Source organism: Penaeus chinensis, chromosome 39 (genome assembly GCF_019202785.1).
Source record: "Penaeus chinensis breed Huanghai No. 1 chromosome 39, ASM1920278v2, whole genome shotgun sequence".
Lineage (NCBI taxonomy): Eukaryota > Metazoa > Arthropoda > Malacostraca > Decapoda > Penaeidae > Penaeus > Penaeus chinensis.
The window spans coordinates 21,238,293-21,248,292 of record NC_061857.1 but is presented as its reverse complement, the minus strand read 5'-3'; the positions used below and the strand labels follow the sequence as shown (position 1 = coordinate 21,248,292).

The following is a 10,000-nucleotide window of genomic DNA, read 5'->3' as shown; positions in this document are numbered from 1 at the left end:
AATAATAATGTTGACTCGTTGTGTTATTTAATATTTAAAAACACATTTTATGCTACCGCAAATATAAAAAAAATGGTTTGGATGAGCTGCGTGAAGGGGTAAATATAAAAGAGAAGACTGGGGGCCCCTACCCTAAACGTTATTTTACTCCTATGTTTCAAAATATTCTATAGTAGTCTACCTTGAACTCTGTATAAAAGAAAACGATTCAGAAGTCAGATATAAAAGAAAATGTAGACGTAGAAAACGAGGCACTGTTTTAGGGGTGACTACTCGATATGCAGTCTCAGGCAATACCGTTAAGCTTCCAACTGTACGCATTGACGAGATCTAATGGATTTTCAACAACCAGTGATAAAAAAATAATCAAAACACCGAGTAGATATAGCATCGGGGCGTTTAAGTGAATGAGATAAAATATTTAACAGCATCATGTTCACAAATACTACTACTACTACTACTACTACTACTACTAATAAAAATAATAATAATAATAATAATAATAATAATAATAATTATCATCACCATCATAATAATAATAACAGAAATAATAATGACAAATTTCGTTTAAGCTAGTGTTTATTTGAATTATTAAAATAACTGCCTTAGACAAAAACCATATCCATTTCAGTCTGTCTACCTGTGTCTGTCTGTCTGTCTGTGTTTACTTGTGTCTGTCTGTCTGTCTGTCTGTCTGTGTCTACATGTGTCTGTCTGTGTCTACCTGTGTCTGTCTGTCTGTCTGTGTCTGTCTATATATATATATATATATATATATATATATATATGCATGTATGTATGTACACATATGTGTGTGTGTGTGTGTGTGTGTGTGTGTGTGTGTGTGTGTGTGTGTGTGTGTGTGTGTCTGTGTGCGTGTGTGTGTGTGTGTGTGTGTGTGTGTGTGTGTGTGTGTATATATATATACATATACATATATATATAGACATCTCCCCCCCCCACACTCCCTCCTTCCCGAGAGTTCCGCCGACGCGAGCAGGGCACCCCACGCCAGGGTCGATCGGGTTCAGCGATTCCCTTTCCTCCTCCGATTCGCGTCTCCATTATTTCTCGCGAGATCTCGTGATTGGGATTTTATGATCTGCTTCGGATGTTCGTCTGTTTCCTTGTTTCCTTTGGTTTCTTTGTTTTTATATTTTTTTTCTATAGTTACTGACTGTTTGATGTTTGTCTCTGTCTGTCTGTCTGTCTGTCTGTCTGTCTGTCTGTCTGTCTGTCTGTCTGTCTGTCTGTCTGTCTGCCTGTCTGTCTCTCTCTTTTTCCCTCTTTCTCCCTTTCTCTCTCTCTCTCTCTCTCTCTCTCTCTCTCTCTCTCTCTCTCTCTCTCTCTCTCTCTCTCTCTCTCTCTCTCTCTCTCTCCTCTCTCTCTCTCTCTCTCTCCCTCTCTCTCTCTCTCCCTCTCCCTCTCTCTCCCTCTCCCTCTCTCTCCCTCTCCCTCTTTCTCCCTCTCCCTCTCTCTTCCTCTCCCTCTCTCTCCCTCTCCCTCTCCCTCTCCCTCTCTCTCCCTCTCTCCCTCTCCCTCTCTCTCCCTCTCCTCTCTCTCCCTCTCCCTCTCCCTCTCCCTCTCTCTCCTTCTCCCTCTCTTTCTCTCTTTCCTTTCCCTCTTTCTCAAACCACCTGTCCTAACTGAATCCTGTCCTCGAACGCAAGAGGTCGCAAGCACTCACCTTTAACCTTCCTGACCTCGGTCGTAAGGGGTCACATCTTCAAATCTCGGGAGTTGTCTTTAAGCAGGCGTAGGTATTGCGTAAGGACAGATTTATTTACTTATTAATTCATTTTTTTGGTAACTATTTAGATTTTTATTTTGTTTTATTTATTAATTTATCTACTTGCTTACCAATTTATTTATCTATCCATGTGTCTATTATTATAATTCTAACGGATGGATATCATTTAAATCTACATCGTGAACATATACACACGCGCAGACTTCCTGACACACTTACATGCACACGTAAGCGCGCGTGAGCATTGCGTGCATAAAATACTACTTGTTATTAAACAGTGTCTGTTCACGATACGCCAAGGGAAAGTAAAGAGTTAGATATACGATGAAGACGGGATACTATTTGCTCTTTTCTTATGGCAATGGTGTAAGGGAAGAAAGAAGGAGGGAGGAAGAGAGAGGGAGGGAAAGAGGGAGAGGGAGAGGGAGAGGGAGAGGGAGAGGGAGGGAGGGAAAGAGGGAGAGGGAGGAAGGGAGGGAAAGAGGGAGAGGGAGAGGGAGAGGGAGAGGGAGGGAGTGAGGGAGGGAGGGAGAGGGAGTGGGAGAGAGAGAGAGAGAGAGAGAGAGAGAGAGAGAGAGAGAGAGAGAGAGAGAGAGAGAGAGAGAGAGAGAGAGAGAGAAGCGTAAACCAGAACATTTCCGAGAAAAACCCTCAGCCTACCACGCCAAATACCGTACCTCCCTTCCTCTCCCACCCCCACCCACCCACTTACCCATCCACCTACCCACCCACTCAAGCAACAACCCAACCCAATCCCCAGCGGCCACCCGACCCTCCAGCCCTTCCCTCCCTCTCCCCTGCCCCCGCCCCTTCCAGTTATCTCAAGCAACGGGACTCTCCTCTCGAGACGTCCTACTTGACCAGCTAGCAAAAAACCAGTCCTACCACACACACACGTCCTCCCTCCCTCCTCCTCTATCCCCTTCACCCTCCTCCCTGCCCCCCAACCCCTGCCCACATTCCCACGTATCTCCCCTCCTTCCTCCCTCTCCACCCTCCCTCCCTCCCTCCCCACCACCGTCTGACCCGATGACACTCTGGCCTGCCTTACCCACTTCCCTTACCCCATCATCTCTACCGCATGCCCCGGACAGACCACGCAGCCTCGCCATCTCAAAGTGGAAAAAATAATAATGAAAAACCGTATATATTTTTTTATTTATTATTATTATTATTATTATTATTATTATCATTATTTTGCAATTTCTTGCGTGGAAATTTTCTTATTGATTTCAACGTTTGGGTTTGATATCGCCTGAGATAGTATATATATATATGCGAGGAAGAAACATGATGGTGATGACAATGGTAATTCTAATAATGACAATATCACGATGATAATGATAATAATGACAATATCACAGTGATAACGATATAAAATGATAATATCACATTGACAATAACAATCATGAAAATATCACAACGATATCAGACAAGACAACCACAGCCTGGGAAATGGTTGGCACAGCAAGAAAACTTACGATACTTAAACAAAGCTGTGCGATGAAGAAGATATTATCCCAGATTGAATGAAAGGACAACCAGCAAATACGTAAAAAATGCGAAGAAAACGGAAAACAGAGCGACAAAAGACAAATAAAAGGAACGTCTGCAGATATCCGAGACTGGTTAAACGTAGTTGAAATAATTGAAGTCCTTGAAAAGTAAAAATAGTTCAAATAATTAAAAGGTACGTAATTACTTAGTATAAAAAGGGTCTTAGAAAATTACGCATTTGGTGAAGATCGAATAAAGGAGATGGTATTTCCTGTGATTAAGAACAGATTATAATAACATAACAAGGAGGTTACAAAATATTCACCCTTTAACTAATAGATAATTCATGTCGTAGCATAAAGTCACATGAAATAAACTATATCGAATGCAGCGAGACATTTAGTGATAGTATTATTTAGATCTTACATTTTTTTTACATAAAAAAAAACAATTCCCATTTTCTGTGTTCGTTACAATGCACGTTCGCGTTTTCTTTCTTATGCCATTGGTCGTTGACTGAGCTAAAGGCATTACCAACGAAAAAGAAAAAAAACAAACTTTGTTATCGGTGTATCGCAAGGCGGTGTTGTAAGAGGGACTCTGGCACGCACAACAGAGAAGGTAAAAGGTCATCGACTTACTTTATTCGACGGATAAGGTCGTCTGAGGTCGGCAAGTTCGGTAAAAGTCGTGCTTGTACGGGAAAGCTCACGCACTTGACCCTTCCCAGCTGCGCAAGCACGCATTCCGACACGATTATATGTCTGTATTTTATGTATGTTGCAGATACTTGCATACACACACTTAGGCACATTCGTATATGTATGATGTTTATCTCTATCTACCTATCTATCTATTTTCTATCTACCTATCTTGCTCGCTCTCTCTCTCTCTCTCTCTCTCTCTCTCTCTCTCTCTCTCTCTCTCTCTCTCTCTCTCTCTCTCTCTCTCTCTCTCTCTCTCTCTCTCTCTCTCTCTCTCTCTCTCTCTCTCTCTCTCTCTCTCTCTCTTTATCTCTCTCTCTCTTTCTCTATCTCTCTCAATATATATAAAAATATATATGTATATATATATACACACACACACACACACACACACACACACACACACACATATATATATGTGTGTGTGTGTGTGTGTGTGTGTGTGTGTGTGTGTGTTTGCGTCCGTCCGTGCGTGCGTGTATGCAATGAAATAATCATATTCTTGTTGCTAGGGTAACAACATAATTTTATTTGGTAAGTCACCGATAACATAGACATGACTTGCAAATACTTCTTTGAATGGCCTGTTCTACCTGTTCACCTTTTAGGATAAATTGTCATCTTCATTCTCGCTCCTCAAAAGCAAATCACAAACTTCCTGATATTTGGGTTGTGAGTTTTCGGAGATGCTACGGGGTGGATAGGATGAAAGAGAGAGAGAGAGAGAGAGAGAGAGAGAGAGAGAGAGAGAGAGAGAGAGAGAGAGAGAGAGAGAGAGAGAGAGAGAGAGAGAGAGAGCTACAAAGGAAATATATAGATAGGAAATAGATAGATAGGTAGATAAATATAGATATACATCATACATATACGTATGTGCCTTAGTGTGTATATGCAGGTACCTGCAACATACATAAATCGTGTCGGAATGCGTGCTAATATGAATCTGTTGCAACAAAGACACAACAAAAGTAACAAAAAACTTTTCGTGATCAATACGCACTTAACAAAACACCAAGAAGACTGGGCAGCGGGTGACGTAACAGGCGATTGGAAGAAACTACTTTCTCTTTCTGGCATTTCGGTGAACGCAACGCGAACAGTATTTGCACATGCAAAATATGTATGTTTATATATATATACATATATATATACATATATATATACATATATAGACACAGACATAGACATAGACATAGAGACAGACAGATAGACACACACACACACACACACACACACACACACACACACACACACACACACACACACACACATATATAATATATATATATATATTTATATTTATATATAGAAATTTATAAAAAAAAATATAATGTATTATTTAGTATATATCATGTATTATATATTATGTTACATATCATATATTATATATTATATCATATACTATATATAATATATTATATATTATATATGATATATATAGATATAAATATAGATTTATATATGCAAGTTCACACTCACTGGTGCATACATCCATGCTTACATGTATACTTAACATACATACATACATACACACATACATACATGCATGCATGCATACATACGTATGTATGTAAATACATGCATACATACATACATATATACATAGAGAGGAGAGAGAGAGACAGAGAAAATAATTTTCGTAGAATGCATGAATACTGTGGAAAAAATAAATGTATACTTCACCAAAAAACGAAACACAAAAAAACGAAAAAAACAAAAACTGTCAGTATTGCCTCTGAAATGACTTGTCAAGAATTTACAAAAAAAATGCGTCTTATGCAAATCAACATCAGTTAAACTTCGCCAGGTCCTCTAAAACGATGACGTCACGCAAAAGATAAGAACGTCATGATGGTCATGTGTACAGTCATGCAACTCTCCAACTCGAACGACATGACACCTGACACACTCGCTCGACATGTCAGAAGAGACAAATGACATCTGATCATTCATCTGCAATTTTTTTTCTGCACCGCATTTCACGCTTGTTAATCAATGTCGCGGTTACTGCAGAAATATAATACTGGGAAATATTTTTTGAATGTCGCAGCGTGGAGCATTTTTCTCCTAAATTATTGGTTATCTGCGGTTGCTGCTGTGATAAAGGCAGAAACTTGAATTAATAAATTAGGTTTTAAGAACATGGCTATTTAATTATATACAAAAAAAAATCTAACGGTGCAAATATTTTGGCTGAAAAATGCATATGTCATGCTTAAAACCTATCGACAATGACGCATCAGAGTCAGTATAATATTAAAAAGTTCACTTGATTAATACAAGGTAAAATATAAAACTTTCACTACAAATATCATTAACTAAACATAAAATACAACGCAGTTTAATTTTCCCCAAAATGTTACTGGATTCTGTGGCGGCTAATTCAAAATGGAGAAATCTAATCTGGCCGGCCATAAATTCAACGAGAATCATTGCGCTTACTATAATTATATTGATGTTACATTTAATGAGAAGACTGATTAGCACGAGCACGAACCTGGCTTTTAAAAATCACGAGAAGTGGAAGAGTAACGGTATTTGAAATATATCTGAATGATAATGATGATCGCAATGGTGACACCTGCAGTGAGATGATGCACAGAACTGACATTGTGAATGTAACAATAGCGGTAACAACATCAACATCACTAACCATAGAAATATGCTTACAAAAGCAACAGTATTACTAACAATGGCAACAACAAGGGTAGTAATTATCAGTGATAATTTATAATACAGTTTCTAACAGATATATATATATATATATATATATATATATATATATAGAGAGAGAGAGAGAGAGAGAGAGAGAGAGAGAGAGAGAGTGAGTGAGTGAGTGAGTGAGTGAGTGAGTGAGTGAGTGAGTGAGTGAGTGAGAGAGAGAGAGAGAGAGAGAGAGAGAGAGAGAGAGAGAGAGAGAGAGAGAGTATCAGAAACAGCCACGAATCGAACTTGGAAGCCAAACACCGTATTTTCGAAGCCCCAACTGGCCTTATGGTAGTGTAGACAAAACCACCGATTCAGTAATTGACGCAATAAACGTATTTAGTTTTAAAGTCCTTTGGTCAATGATGCGATGTCATAAACTCCTATTTCCTGGTCAAGAGTCTAAAAGAACGGTAAACGTCGGTGCTTTTAGGAAATTGCGTTCGTCTAACAATGTTTACTCCGCGTTTTCCGTTTGTCTTGCCCTCGGGATTTTATTTTTTTATTTTTTTATTGTGTATACTTTAGAAATCAATATTTCCGGTTTTCGAAATGTTTTAGAATAAAAAAAAAGTAGGTCACAATAATTTGTTCAACTTTTCTATTATTTCAAAATATCTTTAGTGAGCATATATCTTATTATCGAACTGGTAAAAACTGAAGTACGATGCACAGTATAAATATTCTACGGTCAAAAAAAGGTAAGAATGTTCACACAGATTGGGAAAAACAGTACATATGTATGTATTTATATATAAATGTATGTGTATGTGTATGTGTGTATACATACATATACATACATTACACACACATATACGTATACAGATATATGTATATAATATATATATATATTCAAACATACACATACACACACACATATATATACATATGTATACACATACACATACACACATACATATATATATACATATGTATACACATACACATACACACACACACATATATATACATATGTATACACATACACATACACACATATATACATATACATACACATACATATATATATATATTTATTATACATATATATCCATATATACCATACATATATAACATATATATACATATATTTAAATATATATACAGTACACATATATATAAAGCAATACACAAAGAACACAAACGCATATATACCGTTTATGTATACAAATATGCATTGTATGTGCACCGACAAACACACCACGTGAACTCATCCAGCCAAGCAGGCATTTCCCACCTTCACTTCCTAGTCCCCCTCAGTTATACAAACAAACAAATCACAACGGGCCTGTTATGCAAATGAGTTTCATCTAAATGACTGACATTCTGTAAACACCTTAATTACCAGTCAGTTTCGGGCAAGAGAAACGGCTTGGCAAACCGTACAGCTCTGCCGCTCTCTCCGCTCTGCCAGACACGTCGGGATATTAGCGAAGAAGATTGAATGGTTGAAATGGAAGAGAAGAGAAGGGGACGATGGCGGAGAGAACAGAAAGGAGAAAATGGATGATGATGATGATGACGTAAAATGTATGTAGTCATTAGAATGGGAGTGATTTTACTGGTAATGGTAATGGTAATAATGATAATTACCTCTACTTCATTTAAAATAATAATCAGTATTACTGATCAGTATTTAATAAAAAAAATAATTAATGATAATGATGATAATAATTATAATAATAATAAAAACAATAACAATAACAACAACATCGATAATAATAATAATGAAAATAATGAAAATATGATATTACATTAATAATAATAATAATAATAATAATAATAATAATGATAATAATAATAACAATAACAATAATGATAATGAAATAACAATAACAATAATGATAATGCAATAACAATGACAATAACAAAAAGAAAACAACAATAATATTAAAGTTATGATAATGACAATAACAACGGCATGCGTGTTACTGCACTGTTCCTACAGATTCTACAGTATAACAAAGGGCAATGAACAGATGCAGAACAACCATGATCAAAGTAATAATTGTGATGAGTGATGACATAGTGCCACTGATATGGCACTATGGGCAAGCTGATGGGTACGATAATTATATTCATGATGATGGTAATGATGACGCTAAAGATGGCGGTTGCAATGATAACGTAGCGGGTATAATATCGTGTTCTTAGTAAGAGTAACGTCAGTGTAAACAATAACAAAACCATAATAATAGCATAAATAACAACAACTTACGAGAACAGTAGTAATCTTTATCATAATAACATAAAAAAAAGTAAAAGTGAGAGTTAAATAATGATAATAATAACAACAACAGCAACAGTTAACCAAACCAGTTTTCAATTCCTGATTTTCAAGCTCAAGTTTCCTCATACCTTTTAATCAATCTGTCATCATCGATTCTCATCAAATGCCAACACCTTTTAAAATGTGAACAAGTCTTTGAGTTAACTTGAAGGATATCTTTCAGTTCTCAAAACGCAATAGATGATTCTCATATCCTTGGTGTCTACTTCAATGACAAATATTAAATTTATTTTTTAAAACAAAATAATGATAGTAATAATAATACATGTTATTATCATTATAATGATAATAACACTAACAATGATAATAATAAAAATAATGATAACAATAACACTAACAATAATAATAATAATAATAATAATAATAACAATAAAACAATAATATCACTATTACTATCAATGTTAATATAAAAAATAATCATCCATATTTGTGTAAATACATGCATGCATGTATATACATACATACATACATACATATATATATATATATATATATATATATATATGGATGTCTGCAGACACACACACACACACACACACACACACACACACACACACACACACAAACACACACACACACACACACACACACACACACACACACACACACACAAACACACACACACACATACACACACACACACACACACACACACACACACACGTTTTATTATTTGGGATCGTGGATAACTGATGATGGGAAATGTGATACAGAAATTAGAGTAAGAACTGCAATGGCAGAGGCAACCTTTAGTAGAATGAAAGAACTGTCAAGCAGGAATATGAGTCAGAATGGGACGGAAAAAACTGTGAAACCGCTGGCCTGGAGTGTCCTGAAAGCGGACATGACTCACACACACACACACACACACACACACACACACACACACACACACACACACACACACACACACACACACACACACACACACACACACATGGTGCCAAACCGTATCGGTTTACGCCGTTCCTTTGGATCCATCAGCTGCGTGGAGAGAGGGAGCCTGCTGCATGGCCAACAGGTTGCTCCTCACATTCTTTCGCACAGGCATTG

The 10,000-nt window shown here is 37.0% G+C and overlaps 1 protein-coding gene across 2 annotated transcripts in view; it reads right to left on the bottom strand.

Moving 5' to 3' along the window:
* The window catches only part of LOC125046584 (ATP-binding cassette sub-family G member 8-like), a 150,321-nt gene that overhangs the window by 63,320 nt on the left and 77,001 nt on the right, over window positions 1–10,000 (bottom strand). The window lies entirely within an intron of this gene.